This window comes from Sinocyclocheilus anshuiensis, unplaced genomic scaffold, assembly GCF_001515605.1.
Source record: "Sinocyclocheilus anshuiensis isolate Anshui unplaced genomic scaffold, SAMN03320099.WGS_v1.1 scaffold368, whole genome shotgun sequence".
Taxonomy (NCBI): Eukaryota; Metazoa; Chordata; class Actinopteri; order Cypriniformes; family Cyprinidae; genus Sinocyclocheilus; species Sinocyclocheilus anshuiensis.
The window spans coordinates 121,546-131,226 of NW_015557062.1; the positions used below are offsets into that span (position 1 = coordinate 121,546).

Here is a 9,681-nt window from a genome sequence, read left to right on the forward strand (position 1 = left end):
TATATATATATTAGGGGTGGAACGGTACACAGATGTCACGGTTTGGTACATACCTCGGTTCGGGGTTCACGGTTTGATACCATTTCGGTACAACAGGGGAAAAAAAAAAAATCTACTATGCTCGGTTTCTTATCATTTATTTCGAACAGACAGTAGTACAAATTACAATTTTTTTTCCACCTAGATGTGAAAATACTAAATATTTTTACATTATGTTTTATATATAAAATCTGCAGTACATATATACATACAAGGAATAAATTCTGTATAGCCTACATAGCCTGTAGGCTATGTATAAAACGTAGCCTATATATATGCCGAGTTTCTATTAATTTTTGACACGCTTAATTTGTTCACAGAAAGGAAACTCAAATGGATAAGTGTTTAAAGTTGATTCTGCTGGTATAAGGAAACAGTTTAAGTGATCGCGCAGGCGCGCACGCACACACTCACACACACAAAACACATTAGTTCCAGCATTGCTAACTTGACAGTGCAGTTGGTACTTTATCAAAATAAAATACAATGAACCAAACATCAATGTCATCGTTGGAACGCGACTGAAGTACAAAGCCTATAATTTACATAATAAATAATAGTTTAGCATTCAGATACGTTACATCGCAAATATGGAAATATTATGGAATATTTGGATTTGTGCCGAATGAGAGAGGTAGGATACACGAGCACAAAGCTCCATTTCGCAAACAGTTGAGTGCACAAGCCTTTAAAGTATACATACTCCTTTGTCAGTCTGAGAGACGCATTCAGAATCAGCTCATGGTCACTGTCTAGTGGACTTTGTTTTCAAGTGGGCAACTCATGGCATTCGCTGTTCTTCTGCTGGCAGCCGGTTATCAAACAGCGTTGCATTGCTGCGGGCGCCCCCATCTGGATGGGGGTGAATTGCCTGTATTCATTGTAAGGCCTCATGCACCGAACCGAGATGTCCGTACCGTGACGGTTCGGTACGAATACATGTATCGTTCCACCCCTAATGTATATATATAATACATTCATATAAAATAAATAAACATTACTGCATAATTTGATCCCCTAACAATTGTCACGATTTGAAAAACTAATTGTAAATACTGCTCTGTGTTATGCAAAGTATAACAACAGTCTCACACAACATGCAGCGTAGGTTTGCTTTTGTGTGAAAACATGGCAGATTGCTGAGAGTAAAAGTATGAATGAATTGTATGAATGCATAAATGGAACCGACTGTGTTCAGTAAGGTTTCAATGGCATTTGCTTTCCATCTTCCCTCTGTGTAATGCCTAATAAAGCAGTGTTTAAGCAGTGCTGCTTGTTTAAAGAGCTTACCATGGAAAGCTACATTTCTGCTGTTCCATAAGTGTCACATGCTGTCAAAAAATGGATTTACATTTTTATTCAGCCTGTCTGCCAATTTTGTTCAGACCAATGCAAAAAGCTACAGAGCCCCTAAAGGAACATGGTGGTGAAACAGTGACATTGGAGGACCAAATTCAGTATTAATAATACTATTATAACTATTAACACTCAGTGCCAATCCTAGACGTCTGGGGGCCCTAAGCAAAACTTTGTCGGGGCCCCAAAATGCTCCCCAACTCCTTAACCTATTCTTTCAGAGCAGTTTCCCTGTCAAAAGTGAGTTAAAAAAAAGTCAGTAATACAAAAAAGGAAGGAAATTACAAACAATAGGGCAAATACAACAGAAAAAAGTATACAAATAAAATAAACTAATTAGCCTATAATATAGAAATTGATTAAAGTAATCAAATGTACAAATAAATCACTGCATAGACTTCAACATATAAATTAAACATAAATTAATTCATAATAAAGTTATGAACAATATTAAGTGAAGAGCAGTGATTAATCTGATGTAACTTCCTGTTTGTTGCTGCTGTGTGTTTTGAGTTGAAGCTCCGTCAAGTTAATTCTTTATCGTCTATTTTTCAATCTTAAAATCAATTTTATACACCATCATTTTCGTCTCTATATCGTGGGAAGGTATCCCCCATTGTATTCTACAACAAAAACAATCGGAGCACCTTGTTATCACTAGTTTTATTTTGATTTGCCAAGTCCGCTACTAGCTTATAGCCCGTTAGCATCGCTAGCATGGTTGCCGCTAATCTTGCTTACATTGCTTAAACTCCATACTTTTACTCACTGCTACTTGCTATAAATGGTGGATTTCTGTCTACCTTTGAGTGCAGGTGAGGACGCGTTGCGAGCTGGAGGCCGTGGAGAAGCAGGCCCAGCTGAGAGAGTGGAGAGCCGCGCTGGAAACATGGCTGATGCTCACAAGTCCGGGGTAAGTATACAGCATACTGCTAACACTCCCACCACCTCTACTCCGTGTGTTTCTCTGCACAGGCCCTGTGCACCCAGGACGCGATCTTCCCAGGCCTCCTTTACTCCAGCGACAAGACACCACGGACCCTGGGTGCACCAGCAGCGGAAGACGCGAGCCAAGCCCCGGGCGAGGACCTCTCCCCCTCCGCCGCCTCCGGTCTTGGAGGCAGTCATGGCCTAATGGATAGAGAGTCGGGCTTGTAACCCGAAGTTCGTGGGTTCAAGTCTCAGGTCCGGCAGGAATTGTCAGTAGGGGACTGAAAAACCAGCGCTCTCTCCACCTTCAATACCACGACGGAGGTGAGACCCTTGAGCAAGGCAGCGAACCCCCAACTGCTCCCAGGGCGCCGCAGCATTGGCTGCCCACTGCTCCGGGTGTGTGTTCACGGTGTGTGTGTGTTCACTGCTGTGTGTGTGCACTTGGATGGGTTAAATGCAGAGCACAAATTCAGAGTATGGGTCACCACACTTGGCCACACGTCACCTCACTTTCAATTTCAATTTCACTTTCACTTTCACTTTCGCTTTCACTTTCTTTGAGATCTCCACCCCGAACCACTTCGCTCCCCTCCATGAGATGGAACACAACGCTGTGATCGTCGGAGACTCCATCGTCCGGGCATGTCCGTGCTACCCTTGCTAAAGGTAAAGTGCACACTCACTGTTTCCCTGGTGCTCATGTTCTCAATGTTTCTGCGCAGATACCTGCGATCCTGAAGGACGACGAGAGCACAGGAGCGGTTGTGCTTACGGGGGTTAACGGCATCAACACTGTAAAAAAAAAAGTTGATCTAACTCAAAAAAATAAGGCAACCTATCACACTCAACTTGTTAAGTTAACCCAACTAGCAACTGACAACTTAAGAACTTTAGTTCATCTAATGAATAAAAGTCAGTCTACTGAGTCTTAAAAGATCTGTCAGAGCAACCAAAGATTTTTTAGCATTTAGCAATTCTAATCTTTTTTTTATCAAACCTCTTTCTTTTAGATTTATGTTTATTTTCAGAGCCTTCTACATGTTATGGTTAGTATTTGCCTCTTAAAACTAGAGGGCAAACATTTATGCAGACACAAATGTATTAAAAAAGTTGCAATGAGATGCACATATACAGTACCTCAGCACATGATTCTCAACCATGGTGAGGATCAACAAATTTGAAATCAGTAAAAGTATGAACTCTGATCCACATGACAGCTAACTGACAGTGACAACAGCAGCAGCAGCATAAATTAAGCCAGTAAAATTTAAAACAATGATAATATTTTAGTAATTATTAACATAAAATATTTTCAAGCTGCAATGCATGCTGGGAACTTGTGCAATATTATTCAATGTAAAATTGTTTATTCAGATGACTCAATTTGAAAAGTTGGGAGAACATTTGGATATGTTGTGAACAAATACTTGAGTATCTACAGTGCCTTGCGAAAGTATTCATACCCCACTCATTTTTTCACATTTTGTTATGTTGCTGCCTTATGTTAAACTGCTTTAAATTACTTTTTTCCCCCACATCAATCTACACTCCATACACCATAATGACAAAGCAAAAACAGAATTGTCACAACTTCGTAAATGTATTAAAAATAAAAAACTGAAATAAGTACATTGAATAAGTATTCATACCCTTAAATAAATATTTAGCTGAAGAACCTTAACAGCCTCAAGTCTTTTTGGGTATGATGCACATCAGCTTCAAAAAATGTGCACATCAGCATTTGGCAATTATCTGCCATCCTTCTCCTCATCTCTTCACCTCTCAAGCTCTGTCAGCTTGGATGGGGGCAGATGCACATTTTCAGGTTTCTCCAGAAATATTTGACTGGGTTCAATCCCAGGCTCTGGCTGGGCCACTCAAGGACATTCACAGGGTTGTCTATAAGCCACTCTTGCTGTGTGCTAGGAAGAGTCCTGGTTGTTTAAAACTTCTTCCATTAAGGGTAATAAAGACTACATGCTTCTGTGACCCTTCAATGAAGCAGAAGTTTTTTTTTCTGAACTCTTCCCCCGATGTGTGGCTTGTCACAAACCTGTTTCTGAGCTTTACATGCAGTTCTTTTGACCTCAGGGCTTGGTTTTTGCTCTGATATGCATTATCAGCTGTTAGACCTTTTATTAAGACGTGTGTGCCATTCCAAATCATACCCATTCAATTGAATTTGCCACAGGTTAACTTCACTTGAAGTGTAGTAACATCTACAAGCAAAATGGAATAATTTAAGTTTTTTATTTTTAATAAATTTGCAAAGACATTAAAAGATAATTTTTGCTTTACCATTATGGTGTATGGAGTGTAGATTGATATGGGGAAAAAAGTAATTTAAAGCAGTTTAGCATAAGCCAGCAACTTAACAAAATGTGAAAAAAATGAAGGGGTATGAATATTTTCACAAGGCACTGTAAACGTGTTTAGAGTATTTTAAAAATTATTATTTTTTTTAATTTAACTTACTTCTCCTATTAAAAATTATTTGTTCAGGCTACTTTTTTACATTGGTTAGTAGAACTTTTCGAAAGTTGGATTTTTTACAGTGAAGCTATGGCAGACAGAGACACTGAAGAGGGACTTCAGGAGCCTGATCGAGACGGTACGCAGCACATCGCCTGCGACGACGATCATTGTGTCAGGACCGCTTCCCACGTATCGACGAGGACACGAAAGGTTCAGTAGACTGTTTGCTTTAAACTAATGGTTATTGTCATAGTGTAAAGAACAGAAACTGCTCTTTGTTAATAATTGGAATCTTTTCTGGGAGCGTCCTAGGCTTTTTCGCGCTGATGGCCTGCACCCCAGCAGAGTCGGAGCGGAACTCCTGTCGGACAACATCTCCAGGACGTATGGAGCATACGTCCTGGAGATATGACTAGTAAGCCAATTCTCAAATAACTGCTATGTTGGCTTTTGTTCTACCCACTTAAAACGATAAAAGTACTTTCATTGTCCAATCTATAAAGACTGTGTCTGTTCCCCGAATAGTGAGGTCAAAATATAAATGTAATGCAGGATCTAGATAAAACCTGATCATGATTAAATGCTAAATAAATGCAAACTAAATGAATAAAAAACATTTTTAAAGCTTGGGCTCCTAAACATTGGATCACTCGCACCCAAAACAGTTATTGTAAATGAAATGATCACAGATAATAGTTTTGATGTACTCTGCTTTACTGAAACCTTACGCAAACCAAATGACTATATTGGTCTAAATGAGTCTACTCCACCAAGCTACTTTTATAAGCATGAGCCCTGTCAGACTGGTCGTGGCGGCGGTGTTGCATCAATATATAGTGATATTCTCAATGTTACTCAGAAAACAGGTTTAACTCATTCAAAATACTTCTACTTAATGTTATACTGTCAGATATGCAAAATAAATCTCTCCTATCTCTTACTCTGGCTACTGTGTATAGACCGCCAGGGCTGTATAAGGATTTCCTAAAATAATTTGCAGATATCCTCTCAGACCAATTGGTTAATGTTGATAAAGCACTAATTGTCGACTTTAACATTCATGTTGATAATACAAATTATGCCATAGGACTTGCGTTTATAGACTTAATGAACTCTTTTGGAGTCAAGCAAAACATAACCAGACCCACTCATCGTTTTAATCATACACTAGATTTAATTATATCGCATGGAATTGATCTTAATGATATAGATATAGTACCTCAAAGTGATGATGTTACTGACCACTACCTTGTATCGTGCATACTGCCTATTACTGATATTAACTATCTGGCTCTGCATACTGTCAGATATGCAAAATAAATCTCTCCTATCTCTTACTCTGGCTACTGTGTATAGACCGCCAGGGCTGTATAAGGATTTCCTAAAATAATTTGCAGATATCCTCTCAGACCAATTGGTTAATGTTGATAAAGCACTAATTGTCGACTTTAACATTCATGTTGATAATATAAATAATGCGTTAGGACTTGCGTTTACAGACTTAATGAACTCTTTTGGAGACCCACTCATCGTTTTAATCATACACTAGATTTAATTATATCGCATGGAATTTATCTTAATGATATAGATATAGTACCTCAAAGTGATGATGTTACTGACCACTATCTTGTATCGTGCATGCTGCCTATTACTGATATTAACTCTATGACTATATGACTATAGTCTGGGTAGAACTATTGTTCCAGCCACCAAAGATAGATTCACAAATAAACTGCCTGATTTATCTCAACTGCTCTCTGTACCCATAAATACACATGAACTAGACAAAATGACTCGCAATATGGGCACTATTGTCTCTAATACATTAGAAACTGTTGCCCCCATTAAATTAAAAAAGGTTAGAGAAAAACGTACTGCACCATGGTACAACAGCAATACCCATTCTCTCAAGAAAGAAACTCGTAATCTTGAACGGAAATGGAGAAAAACTAACTTGGAAGTTTTCAGAATTGCATGGAAAAACAGTATGAAGAGCTATAGACAATCCAACACAATCCAAGGTTTTTATTTAGCACAGTGGCTAGATTAACAAATAATCAGACGTCACCCGAACTAAATATTCCCTCACAGTTTAATATTGATTTCTCAAGTGAAATAAGTAGAGGCCTACAATTTTTTTTCCAGGGTATTGACTTGCACGGTTTAAGTGTTCACCACAAGACTAGTAATGTGCACTAAAAAAAAGGGAAGTAGGATCATTTTTGATTTCGTGACGAATTTAATCATTTTCAGTACCATTGGCAAAACTATACTGTATACTGCCATATAGATATTTTAATATCTAAAAAAAAAAAAATTTCCATCCATTTTTGGTTCAGACAATCATTATTTCAAGCTTTAAATGGTTTAATAAAATGGTTTTAAGTCTTCTAAAAAGACAAGTTTGCTTTATATGATAATAGGTTTTAATATAGGCGTTTCCTACATACGTATAAACATTGATCAACTACCATTACAAAAATCTCAATCTTAAACATTTGCTCATTCTGTGTATTTGTGTCTTTAAAATAGGTTAACTTTGTTGCAAAAGCTGACAAAGTGAATGGTTAAAAACTTTTGACCTAGTTTAATCCAGGAGCAAAGAGGAATAATTTCTAGCACGGAGAGATCACGATTGCACACAGTCTGCGCACAAGCAATATCGGAGTGAGAGGACATGCAGGCAGTTCATTTGTATAAGTTAGGCCTATTTGAGAGCTCGCATCCAGTTTTCTGCAATTACATGACTGTGTTCTCATGTTACAATAAAGCGCTAGGCACATTTGCGCAGGAATGATTACAATTATGCGGAATACCTGCAATCCCGCGCGGATATTCAGACTCCGTAATCGACCAGAAGGCGGATGCGTGTCAAACTCACTGTGGAAAATGAGGCACCCGGGGCACCCACTGGCAGACGAGCCATGAGCACTTTTTTTTAATATATTCTACATTTCATGTATTTATGTAACACATATTCTACATTAAAAATACATTTAAAATGAACAATAACTGCTGTACAAAGAGTAAAAAAAAAAAAAAAGCTAATGCAGAAACGCCGCCTCTTTTCCCAAATTGCGTAGCTTACCACTATCTTTCTTTCATCTTTTCTGATACATTTTCAGTCAAATCGTTTTCTGTGTGCTAGATCAGAGCTAGAGCCCTGCATTTCAGCCCGGGACCCGACGGGCCCCGACTTTTTTACGCCCCTGGGGCTGGGCTTCGGGACAATTTTCACGTCATAATTCAGACGCGGGCCGGGCCTCGGGTCTGTTTTAGGCTTCTCCTTATTTTTATATTTTACACATCCATCATTAGTAATGAAAAAAAAATTGCCGCGCTGGTGGAAACAACACAAGACCGTGCTACCAAGCGCGGCTCGACGGTGTTTAGTGTCCAGGGCAGCAGCATGTATGCCGTCAGCCAAGCTGAACAGTTCTGCCTTCAAATGCACGCAATAGGCTTAAGTTTGCCGCAAAGTACCGGCAAAAGTAATTACCATAAACGTGTCAGGAGGAAATAGTAAGGAGATATTTGAATTATTTACTAATAAACTAGTGTTTTCTGAGTCGGTATCGCAATGACGACGTTGCCGTATGGAAGAATAATAATTCCATATGTATTTGAAACAAAAACAAAAAAACATTGAATAGCACTAACTGAAAAAAATAATGCATTGCATTAACAGTGCATGCATTTTAATGCCTTGTATTTCCAGGGTTTGCATTTTTAGGTCCTGAAATTTAACATAGTTGTTTATTTAAGCTGTGAATATTTCAATTCAAAATTTCACACACATTTTCATAATTTAAAATTCAATCATTCATATTCACCTTCCAGAATTAACTTCCAAAATATTCAATCTGTTTAAAAACACGATGCATTATATTCGACAGGCAAATTTCGGTCCATTTTATTTGACTTTCCAAATTTACTTCCACAAATTCAGTGGTTAAAACTCCACAGACAATTCGCCTTTGCACATCCGGGAGCTCCAGGAATAGCAGTAGCGAACCGATGCATGATCTCCAGCTGCTGTCAGTCGCTCACCGGCAGGTGGCGCAAGCGGCTGTTGATGAAGACCAAAGCAACAGGTGGATTAAGTCATTCATTCACAAAAAAAACGATCTGCAGAAATGGAGCAAGTGCTAAGTAGAAGTTTTGATTATCGGGGCCAGTATAAAAATGTGGAAAAGCTGATTGTGTGTATGTTTAATTCAACATCTTCGCTGCTTCCCGTAGCCTACATGTAAGCAGCTTTCTCTACCACAAAGGAGATTGTAATGCTGTTTTACTCGACTCTGAAGTACAGAACTAACATTACATGTGAGCAGGGCAGGACTTACGGGGCCAGGGGGCCCCTGGGCTTGAGGTTATGTTTGGGCCCCATACCTATACTACAAATGCCCTCAACTAGAGCATTATTATGGAGTAATAGACCGTTTAATACACAAAAATTAAAATATGCTTTCAGGTTCATATACTGTATACAATTAATAGGCAACATGTCTAGCCTAGTCAAAGTTTAGATGTAATATTAAATAGTCACTATAATACAATAAACAAGATGTGATCTCTCAGTTGAGAGATCAAAACCCTGAAATAACACTGAGCAGAAAAAACCAAAGAGATGTATTATGAAAATTTATTGTCATATCTGTGTCTTTTTATGTTAGATTCTTAAATTTAATCAATTCAATCTGAATAAAAAAATGATAAACTTTTGTGATGATGCAACACTGACCCGATTAGGAAAGTGACAGTTCTGTCAGCTGAGCGAAAGTCTTGTATGGCAGTGTGCAACAGCTATCTTAGTGCAGATGAGATGCGCTGATGTGAGGCAATTTTGAGAGAGTGAGAGCGAGAAGACGCGGTACA

The 9,681-nt window shown here is 38.5% G+C and overlaps 1 long non-coding RNA gene across 1 annotated transcript in view; it reads left to right on the forward strand.

The window, feature by feature from the left end:
* Positions 1-1,519: 1,519 nt before the first annotated feature.
* Positions 1,520-9,681, forward strand: part of LOC107676494 (uncharacterized) — a 17,813-nt gene continuing 9,651 nt past the window's right edge. The window contains exons 1-2 of the long non-coding RNA XR_001632750.1: positions 1,520-1,530; positions 5,663-5,669. This is a non-coding gene — a long non-coding RNA (uncharacterized LOC107676494). The remainder of the gene's footprint in view (positions 1,531-5,662; positions 5,670-9,681) is intronic.